General features: G+C 34.9%; 1 long non-coding RNA gene across 1 annotated transcript; it reads left to right on the top strand.

Moving 5' to 3' along the window:
• Positions 1 to 551: 551 nt before the first annotated feature.
• LOC139848398 (uncharacterized) lies at positions 552 to 2,263 on the top strand. The gene is made up of 3 exons (XR_011759942.1): positions 552 to 1,176; positions 1,801 to 2,036; positions 2,127 to 2,263. It is a non-coding gene; the product is annotated as an uncharacterized lncRNA (long non-coding RNA).
• Positions 2,264 to 12,232: the final 9,969 nt, after the last annotated feature.

Here is a 12,232-nt window from a genome sequence, read left to right as displayed (position 1 = left end):
GTCGCATGTCGAGCCCAGTGTTGAGGTGAAAAAACAGTTTTTGTTTCCACTTGTACACTGTTGGTACGATTTTCCGTATAGCGGCTGTAAGGTACCAGTACAAGACAATAGCTGCTCAACGTGTGGCGTATTCTGGTGATTGTTGTTTGCCCTCGAGAAATAATCTTTGCAGACCCGGAACACGGATTGGAGATCCATGGGGTGGCCTCAATCAATCTGGGGATCAATCTGTAATTGATCCGTTTAGCGTATTGCTGCTAAGCGGCTAATGTGCTTTTAGAGTGAGAAAGAACTGTGTGAGAGAGAAAGTGTACTTCTCTCTGACTGAAGTTCAGATCAGAATGATGTGAAATGTGGTGACCCAGGGGGTCTATTTATAGGCATAGAATGTCCGAAATTCTCGGGATACACGTGTCAATTACTGAGTGGTTCTGTTACACGAAATATCCGGAAGGTCGGTGGCGTATGCTGACATGGCTGCGTGCCGTTCACGCGCTGAGTTAAAAGGCTTAAGCATAGAAGCTGCCTGTAGGGCTTACGGTTGACGCTGGGCGGCAAATACTGAAAACCGCCAAATTTTGTTATGTTTTGTGTTGCTTGATCCATTTTTCTGTATAAAAATGGTGTTTTTATGCGTGTATCTCCTAGGATACACCATTATACACACCTATATTGAACACATCATTGTGCGTCTCATTCATATGCGTCGTGCAATTTCAATTGCCCAAGTGGCGAACGGACAAGAACGGTCCACCCCCTATCTGGAAGGTGATGGTGCTCGGAGATAATAGTCTGTAATCTTTTGTTTGTATCTTAAATGTGGAGTAGAACTATTGAGTTAATTCCATATACTATGGTCTTCAATTTGGAAGATCTTTAGCCACGGCTCAAGTTGGAGTAATGATGTTTCTCTCTTTGATTCCTAGGTCCCCTAATGTATGTCGGTCGAAAGTATACGAAGACATAATTTGAAAATCTTTTAATTGCTTGAAATCGCTTCTGAAATTCAAGGTATTTAATATGATGCCATGTATGTAGCTCGGGTCCGCTCTCTGCGGTGGTTGGTAAAAGTGTTTGGGGGCAAAGTTCCTTCTGGACGTTGAGGCTATACACTTCAAGATGAAAAGTTGAGCTTATGAAACTTCACCAATGCTTTACCCTAAAGATACCCGGCAGGTATTTATTTACAATGTTCTCTGTTGTCATTTTAACATAAGCGTTCCATCTATTTGTTTGAACATGTAATTTTATTGATTGATTTTAGCTATTGGTAGGTTGTGCTTATGCCTTTGAGACCATCCTGAAGCATATGGCAAACCTCATGATTTTGAACCCCGCCGAGAGGCAATGTATTGTATTCCAAAACAATCTTTGACTCAGAAAAGTCAACAAACCATCAATGAAGCTGCGCCAAATCTCATGATTACATTCAGTAACTTCACCCACTTATAACATTTAAACTTAATCGTGTGAACTCTCCTCCGATGCCATATACAGCTTGCTTCACCTTACTTAATGCAATAATAATCCTTCATATAAAAGCTCAATCCAATAGTGTCAATCTCAACCCATCTCCAAATTGTAACTCCATGCCTAGCCCAGACCACCCAGATATACATACTGATGTCACATGAAATAAATGGGTGTGTGATAAATGTTCAAACTTTACTAAAATCAAAGTCGGTTTATGTATATGATGGTTATTAGCTCGTAACAATTACTGCTTGTATTTCAAGTAGCAATTTTTTTCCCAAGTTGTCTAATGTTTTGGATATGTCATAACTTGTTTACTGATTTAAGGTTTTAATGGATGCGACCGTTTTGAAAGAAAAAAAAAGTCTTGTTGACGAGAGTGGTGTAAGAATGGTTGCATCATTTGATCATGAGTAGGTTGGGTACAGTTGAGCACAAGGAGCCGTTTTCTCCAGTCATGTATGATGCCCTATCCTGTATTCCAACCTGCAGTTCCTGGCTTCACACTTTCACATCTTCAGTTTGCTTTTGCACTTGTCTTTCATTGGGCGTTGTAGTTTAAAGTAACAATTACTGCTCGTGTTTCAATTAACAATTTATTTCCCAACTTGTCTAATGTTTTGGATATGTCATAACTTGTTTACTGTTTTCAGGTTTTGATGGATGCGACAGTTTAACTGCACAATTTATATATGTTACTTATTGTTGAGTTTGGTTGGATATGGGAGTTATTGGTCGATATTATTAAGGTGAATACACAGTCATCTTGCTCCCGTCTTGGCAACATATGTTAAGGTACAAGTAATAACTGCACAATTCAGTTATATCATTATTGACATATTCTAAAGATAATAATCTGTTATTCTAAGCAAGTATTATTATTGTTTTATGTTTGATAGGGTGAGCTCAATAAATCGGTTGCTGAGAATGTCCCAGATGGAAGCCCAAAGACTTTTGCAGGTCTGTGATCACATGTGGTAATATGGTCAATGATTTTGAATATGAACACAAACAATTTTTATTATTATGGATTTATTGATTTCTATTCTGATTACTCAGGGGGTAAATAATCAATTTCACTTACCAGTATATTGGCAGTAATAAAATTGATTATTTTTATGGATGGATTCATATTTCAATGAAGTACCCTATTCAATCTGCTAACAGACTACCTAAGTTCTATGTGATCGTTGTTGTGATTAAGAGGGGATCGCTGACGTTGGTAGACACAAATTTGAGAGAAAATAACTCTATTACTCACAAGAATAGATTACACGAGTATTACAAAACTCAAAAACAAAAACTTTCAAACTAACACACTAGGAATTCTCACCACTCTCTAGAGATGTATTCACTCTTAGTTAGGATTACACATATCTCACACACACTAACTAGGTTGTGATTACACTTATTGTGAATGAATTACAAAGAAGATTTGCACTTCTATTTATAAGAAAACTTTGAGGAGGTGGAATGGTGTGAACGCGTGTGTGAACCCGTAATAGTTTTCAATTTTGTTACCTCCATATCTATAGTCAAAATCGTCAACTTTGAATATCTAGTATCTTCTAGATTGCAGCTAGAATGGAGACATCTAGCGGCATCTAGAAGATACTAGATTACGGCTGGAAGTTATCAATCGTTGGAGAATTTATTTATTTATACTTGTGGATGCCGAAACCACAATACTATATACTTCAATGATATAGTCGTATTGGATGCCACATTCAACAGTTTGTGTTCATAATTATAATTATACAGTATAGTATATATATACGTGTGTGGTATTACCATATTAACTATACGACAAAATCGATGAATAGTAATCAGGGGTATTTTCGTCTTTTCACCTTTTTGTTGTTGTTTTCATCTTTTAGTTCGCCAAAAAAGGCCCCCACACTTTGGTTAAAATTTAAATCGGCCCCCCATTTTGGGATAAAGTGTCAAATACCCGTTTTCATAAAAAACTCCACCCAAATATTTAACGGGTCATATCTTCTCGCTCGCAACGAGTTAAATTTTTCCGACAACATCGTTAAACTCGAAATAATTTTAGGAACACAATGTCACTAACTATACGAAAAACGGACGCTTTTTAATAAACGCTAAATATTTATGGTACTTTTCATACACGTTGATTTTGCGTTAAATTTTTAAAAGTCGACAATTCCATAACGAAACGCGGAGATGCACATATATTGTTAATTTAAAATAACATTTAAATCTTTCACGGATTATACCTTTTAGTTCGACTCGAGTTGTGCTTCAACGACATCATCGTTAGTCACGAAATAATTTTACAATCTAAACGCAATAAAATACATTGAAAACTGAACCCCCGGCGTGAAGCGAGGGTTCGAAAACTAGTTTGTATCAATCATCGATTTATGTATGTACTGTAATTGTAAATTGTTGAAATTGTGTTAAGCTATATATATATATATATATATATATATATATATATATATATATATATATATATATATATATATATATATATATATATATATATATATATATAGCTGAAACCAAAGAAAACAAGATCCAATTGGATTCAAGGGTTTATAATTTAATGAATATATGTATATGTATGTATTGTTTTCACTGTGTTATCACTTATGTGTCCACCCGGGTTGATCCTATTGCTAAAGAGTAGATTTGATAAAATGAGATAGATGGATACATCAAATCTATATCTAACTAAAAAGTGATTCCTAGGGTCATTAATATGCACATTTATACCTATGTAAATAATGAATTAATTTTAAACTATATTGTATTTATTGTATTTATATAAATGTTTTTATTGAAAATACTTATATACTTTTTTTTGGGTAAATGGATACCCCGATGAATACTTATACATCTATATCTTCTATCTTCTATCTCTATCTATCTATAAAAATTGACTCTAGAGTCATAAATATGATTATTGTATGAGGAGAACTAATAAATGAGGATTAAAATAGTAAAATTAAAAACGAACCATACTAGGTAAAATACTACAGAAGTGAACTGATGCCTAAAGAGAATGTTAAAGGATTTAGATGGGCCGATCGGTTACTCCCATAAAGAAAAGAAAACTAAAGGTCATTTAACGGTTGCATTATAAAGCAAGTGGCCATTCTTACTAACTTAAAAGACTTGCAACCAATACATTCCATGGACATGCGTCTAGCAGCATGAACACCAAACAACTGTAGAACACAACGATTAGACATACAACGCGAGAATAAACATAAGCATATTAAAAGAAAGAAAACATGATGCTGAGAATGCTTTTTATAGTAGTGAATGATTTTGCTTTTTATTGATAATTGATGATTGATCGACGATCTGCAAATTAGAATAGTAGTCCACTGCTTCTATCATCGAAAGTAAGTTCTTATAAATTTTATATAGTGTTTAAGTGGTTATAATTAGTAGTGGATAATTAAGTATAACAACCACATCTCTCTTTTTTGCTTCTTATTGGTAATTTAGTATTCATAGTTTTTTCTTTCAATTGATACTATTAGTATCCAATTATCCATTAACTAATTTCTCCATGATTGTTTCTCACTATTTGGCTCTTTCAGGTAACAAGTGTAAACTACAAAAACCTAATACTGTATTTGTTGTGATTTAGCGCACTTTCAAGACCCCGAGAAATTAATAGAACAATTAAGCAATAAATAAAGACACAAGGATTTACGTGGTTCGGCGTGAGGCCTAGTCCAAGGGCGGAAGCAGAGATGGATTTTACTAGCAAATATGGCAAACCCGAGGTTACAATGTATCACTCAATCTAGGCTCCGAAAATACTAACAAAGTATTTGGACCACTCACTAGATTATTACACTTCCCTCGTAACTCACTCGTATAGAATTTTATTTAACACTTCTATACTCTCTCTATTTTCTACAATACTTCTCACAAGAGTGTTATAGACTCTTTCAAGTATTATGTAACTTGAGATGGGATTTAAGATGTGAAGAATGGGATGATCACAAATGCAGTACAAGTGTTTCCTTTTATAGAAGAAAAAATGGTTGGTGAAGGCTTGCGTGAATCATCAAACTTTTACATGGCCATCTTTTGTTGAATGAGAATATGAGCCACAACAAACATGTGGTCAAACATGTTGGTAGGTGCCTTCCAAAACAATAATGTAGTTGACTCCTTTTTGATTTAATAATTCAGCACACATCTTACATGTGCAAATTATTCCACCGTCCAACAAATCTCCATCTTGGCGAACATTCCATTCCTTTGCTATCCGTTTTCAATCTCTGCTTCCTATCAGCCCTCTCGGGCTCATCACTTTCTTCGAATGCCAACCAAGTCCAAACAATGTTCGAACTTGTTTGTAGTAACTGGCTTAGTCAACATATCTGCTGGATTATCTGACGTACCAATCTTCTTGACCATTATAACTCCTTTAGATATGACTTCACGAATAAAATGATACCGTACATCAATGTGTTTGGTTCTCTCATGATACACTTGGTTTTTAGTCAAATGTATGGCACTCTGGCTATCACAATGCACCACAGTTTCGTCCTGTTGCAAACCCAGATCACCAACCAAACCCCTCAGCCACTTTGCTTCTTTCACAGCCTCAGTCAGAGCCATGTATTCCGCTTCAGTTGTCGAAAAAGCAACCGTCGATTGTAATGTTGCTTTCCAACTAATAGCACATCTTCTGAGAGTAAAAACATACCCCGTCTGAGACCTTCTCCGATCCAAATCACCAGCGTAGTCTGAATCAACGTATCCGGTAACATTAGTATTACCACCGCTATCAAATACTAAGCCAATATCAGTTGTCCCTATGAGGTACCGAAGAATCCATTGCACCGCTTTCCAATGAGTTTTCCCTGGACAATCCATATATCTACTCACCACGCTTACCGCCTGTGCAATATCCGGTCTAGTACATACCATAACATACATGATGCTACCCACAACACTAGCATATGGAACATGTGACATATGCTCCACCTCCTCCTCAATTTCCGGTGACAACGCCAATGAAAGTTTGAAATGTGCAGCAATTGGAGTACTAACCGGTTTGGAGTTATCCATCCGAAAACGCTGAAGAACCTTCTCAATATATTTCTTTTGTGACAAATACAATTTTCCTTCACGTCTATCTCTGATAATCTCCATTCCCAATATTTTCTTAGCTGCACCCAAATCTTTCATCTCAAACTCACTTTTGAGTTGAGATTTTAACTGATCGATCTCTGACATGTTTTTCGAAGCAATCAACATATCATCCACATATAATAGCAAATAAATGTACGAGCCATCAGGAAGCTTCTTGTGATATACACAACTATCATAATCACTCCGCGAGTAACATTTACTAGTCATGAATACGTCAAACCGCTTATACCATTGTCGAGGTGATTGCTTCAAGCCATATAATGACTTTTTCAGCAAACAAGCATAATCTTCCTTTCCTTTGACCACAAATCCCTCTGGCTGGCGCATAAAGATCCGTTCCTCCAACTCGCCATGTAAGAATGCCGTCTTGACATCTAGTTGTTGCAGCTCCATATCAAGTAAAGCAACCATGGCAAGAAACACGCGAATAGATGTATGCTTTACGACCGGTGAGAAAACTTCATTAAAGTCAACTCCCTCTCTCTGAGTAAAGCCTTTTGCTACAAGGCGTGCTTTGAACCTTTCATCTTCTACACCCGGAATTCCGTCTTTCTTCTTGAAGATCCATTTGCATCCAACAATCTTCTGACCTTTAGGCAGTTTCACCAGCTCCCACGTATGATTCTTATAAAGAGACTCCATCTCTTCATTCATAGCTACATACCACTTTGCAGATTCTGGGCCACTAATAGCTTCACGATATGTAGCAGGTTCTTGGACCTCTATATCTTCTGCCATACTTAGGGCATAAGCTACCAAATCTGCATGCCCGAACCGTTGTGGTGGTTTTATTGCTCGTCGTTCTCTATCTCTTGCTAGATTATAATTCTGTAGATCATGTTGCTCATCTGACTGATCTTCTGGTGTCATTTGATCAACACCAGAGTCATGTACGTCTTCTACAACGGGCTCGACAGGAGTATCTTGTACTACTCCTTGTGGAACTTCTATTTCTTGCTCCACCTGCTCTTCAACTTCGCGATCTTTTTCAGCTACTACTTGTTCCTCCTCTGTCTTTTTCAACATAGCAGACTCATCAAATGTCACATCCCTGCTGATAAGAAATCGGGATGATTTACCATCAGGGCACCACAATCTATAACCCTTCACCCCATCTGCATACCCTAGAAATATGCATCTTTTGGCCCTCGGCTCAAGTTTACCATCTTTCACATGAGCATAAGCAGGACAACCAAATATCTTCAAATCACTGTAACTTGCAGGGAAACCTGACCATTTCTCCAAAGGAGTTTGACAATCAATTACCGTTGATGGAGACCGATTTACCAAATAACAAGTTGTATTGACAGCTTCTGTAGTGACCCAAACTTTTCCATGTTTATATATATATATTAAATGAAATTGTTATTTACATGATTAAGTGTTTCCAACATGTTAAGCAATCAAACTTGTTAAGACTTGATTAATTGAAATAGGTTTCATATAGACAATTGACCACCCAAGTTGACCGGTGATTCACGAACGTTAAAACTTGTAAAAACTATACGATGACATATATATGGTTATATATATAGTTAACATGATTTTATTATAAGTATGTATCTCATTAGGTATTTTAACAATGAGTTATATACATAAAAATGAGACTATTAATTTAAGAAACTCGAAAACGATATATATAACGATTATCGTTATAACAACGTCTTACTAGGTACATATGAATCATATTAAGATATTGATACACTTGGTTAATTATGTTAAATGATAAGTAAATATATTATTAAGTGTATTAACAATGAAATACATATGTAAAAATAAGACTACTAACTTAATGATTTCGAAACGAGACATATATGTAACGATTATCGTTGTAACGACATTTAACTGTATATATATCATACTAAGATATATTATATATCATAATATCATGATAATATAACAATTTAACATCTCATTTGTTATAATAAACAATGGGTTAACAACATTCAACAAGATCGTTAACCTAAAGGTTTCAAAACAACATTTACATGTAACAACCAACGATGACTTAACGACTCAGTTAAAATGTATATACATGTAGTGTTTTAATATGTATTCATACACTTTTGAAAGACTTCAAGACACTTATCAAAATACTTCTACTTAACAAAAATGCTTACAATTACATCCTCGTTCAGTTTCATCAACAATTCTACTCGTATGCACCCGTATTCGTACTCGTACAATACACAGCTTTTAGATGTATGTACTATTGGTATATACACTCCGATGATCAGATCTTAGTAGCCATGTGAGTCACCTAACACATGTGGGAACCATCATTTGGCAACTAACATGAAATATCTCATAAAATTACAAAAATATGAGTAATCATTCATGACTTATTTACATGAAAACAAAATTACATATCCTTTATATCTAATCCATACACCAACGACCAAAAACACCTACAAACACTTTCATTCTTCAATTTTCTTCATCTAATTGATCTCTTTTAAGTTCTATCTTCAAGTTCTAAGTGTTCTTCATAAATTCTACAAGTTCTAGTTACATAAAATCAAGAATACTTTCAAGTTTGCTAGCTCACTTCCAATCTTGTAAGGTGATCATCCAACCTCAAGAAATCTTTGTTTCTTACAGTAGGTTATCATTCTAATACAAGGTAATAATCATATTCAAACTTTGGTTCAATTTCTATAACTATAACAATCTTATTTCAAGTGATGATCTTACTTGAACTTGTTTTCGTGTCATGATTCTGCTTCAAGAACTTCGAGCCATCCAAGGATCCGTTGAAGCTAGATCCATTTTTCTCTTTTCCAGTAGGTTTATCCAAGGAACTTAAGGTAGTAATGATGTTCATAACATCATTCGATTCATACATATAAAGCTATCTTATTCGAAGGTTTAAACTTGTAATCACTAGAACATAGTTTAGTTAATTCTAAACTTGTTCGCAAACAAAAGTTAATCCTTCTAACTTGACTTTTAAAATTAACTAAACACATGTTCTATATCTATATGATATGCTAACTTAATGATTTAAAACCTGGAAACACGAAAAACACCGTAAAACCGGATTTACGTCATCGTAGTAACACCGCGGGCTGTTGTGTGTTAGTTAATTAAAAACTATGATAAACTTTGATTTAAAAGTTGTTATTCTGGGAAAATTATTTTTATTATGAACATGAAACTATATCCAAAAATTATGGTTAAACTCAAAGTGGAAGTATGTTTTCTAAAATGGTCATCTAGACGTCGTTCTTTCGACTGAAATGACTACCTTTACAAAAACGACTTGTAACTTATTTTTCTGACTATAAATCTATACTTTTTCTGTTTAGATTCATAAAATAGAGTTCAATATGAAACCATAGCAATTTGATTCACTCAAAACGGATTTAAAATGAAGAAGTTATGGGTAAAACAAGATTGGATAATTTTTCTCATTTTAGCTACGTGAAAATTGGTAACAAATCTATTCCAACCATAACTTAATCAACTTGTATTGTATATTATGTAATCTTGAGATACCATAGACACGTATACAATGTATCGACCTATCATGTCGACACATCTATATATATTTCGGAACAACCATAGACACTCTATATGTGAATGTTGGAGTTAGCTATACAGGGTTGAGGTTGATTCCAAAATATATATAGTTTGAGTTGTGATCAATACTGAGATACGTATACACTGGGTCGTGGATTGATTCAAGATAATATTTATCGATTTATTTATGTACATCTAACTGTGGACAACTAGTTGTAGGTTACTAACGAGGACAGCTGACTTAATAAACTTAAAACATCAAAATATATTAAAAGTGTTGTAAATATATTTTGAACATACTTTGATATATATGTATATATTGTTATAGGTTCGTGAATCAACCAGTGGCCAAGTCTTACTTCCCGACGAAGTAAAAATCTGTGAAAGTGAGTTATAGTCCCACTTTTAAAATCTAATATTTTTGGGATGAGAATACATGCAGGTTTTATAAATGATTTACAAAATAGACACAAGTACGTGAAACTACATTCTATGGTTGAATTATCAAAATCGAATATGCCCCTTTTTATTAAGTCTGGTAATCTAAGAATTAGGGAACAGACACCCTAATTGACGCGAATCCTAAAGATAGATCTATTGGGCCTAACAAACCCCATCCAAAGTACCAGATGCTTTAGTACTTCGAAATTTATATCATATCCGAAGGGTGTCCCGGAATGATGGGGATATTCTTATATATGCATCTTGTTAATGTCGGTTACCAGGTGTTCACCATATGAATGATTTTTATCTCTATGTATGGGATGTGTATTGAAATATGAAATCTTGTGGACTACTGTTACGATTTGATATATATAGGTTAAACCTATAACTCACCAACATTTTTGTTGACGTTTAAAGCATGTTTATTCTCAGGTGAATACTAAGAGCTTCCTCTGTTGCATACTAAAATAAGGACAAGATTTGGAGTCCATGTTTGTATGATATTGTGTAAAAACTGCATTCAAGAAACTGATTTCGATGTAACATATTTGTATTGTAAACCATTATGTAATGGTCGTGTGTAAACAGGATATTTTAGATTATCATTATTTGATAATCTACGTAAAGCTTTTTAAACCTTTATTTATGAAATAAAGGTTATGGTTTGTTTTGAAAATGAATGCAGTCTTTGAAAAAACGTCTCATATAGAGGGCAAAACCTCGCAACGAAATCAATTAATATGGAACGTTTTTAATCAATAAGAACGGGACATTTCAGTTGGTATCCGAGCGTTGGTCTTAGAGAACCAGAATTTTGCATTAGTGTGTCTTATCGAGTTTGTTAGGATGCATTAGTGAGTCTGGACTTCGACCATGTTTACTTGAAAAATGATTGCTTAACAAATTTTGTTGGAAACTATATATTTTTAACATGTGAATATTATGTGATATATTAATCTCTTAACGCGTTTGATATTATGCGATAGATGTCTACCTCTAGAACAAGTCCCATTGACTCACCCAATAATAATGAAGGGTCAAATGTAAATTGGAATGATTCGTGGACTGATTCACAAGTTCCCGAAGAGGAACCGGAAGAAGAGTCGGAACCGGAAGAAGAATCGGAACCGGAAGAAGAATCGGAACCGGATGAAGAAATAGAACCGGTGGGGGAAATAATAAGACGGTTAAGTAAAAGAAAATCCTCAACCAACCGACCAAGGTTAATTATGGTCAATGGTGTTTTCGCCAAGGAAGCAAAATATTGGGAGGATTACCAATTCTCCGATGAATCGGATTCCGACGAGAATTCCGATGATGTTATAGAAATTACCCCAACTGAATTTAAAAAGGAAAAAGAAAAAAATAAGGGAAAGGGCATAAAAATAGAGAAATCTAATTCCAACCCCGATGAACTTTATATGTATCGTCAACCCCCGAAGCCCTTAAGTTGTAACAATGACCCGGGAACCTCTAAACCACCAGGTTTTTCTAAACCGTTGTGGAAAACGACAGCTCGTATTAGGGGAACATCATATATCCCTAGAAACTTGGCAAAACGAACCAAAACTGAAGAAGAAGAAACGAGCTAGTCGGAATAAGATAGTTGTATTCGTGTGGTGTAATATATGTAATATAGTGT

The sequence above is a fragment of the Rutidosis leptorrhynchoides genome, chromosome 5, assembly GCF_046630445.1.
Source record: "Rutidosis leptorrhynchoides isolate AG116_Rl617_1_P2 chromosome 5, CSIRO_AGI_Rlap_v1, whole genome shotgun sequence".
Lineage (NCBI taxonomy): Eukaryota > Viridiplantae > Streptophyta > Magnoliopsida > Asterales > Asteraceae > Rutidosis > Rutidosis leptorrhynchoides.
Note: the sequence above shows the minus strand (reverse complement) of the source record. Positions and strands in the feature narration are given on the sequence as shown.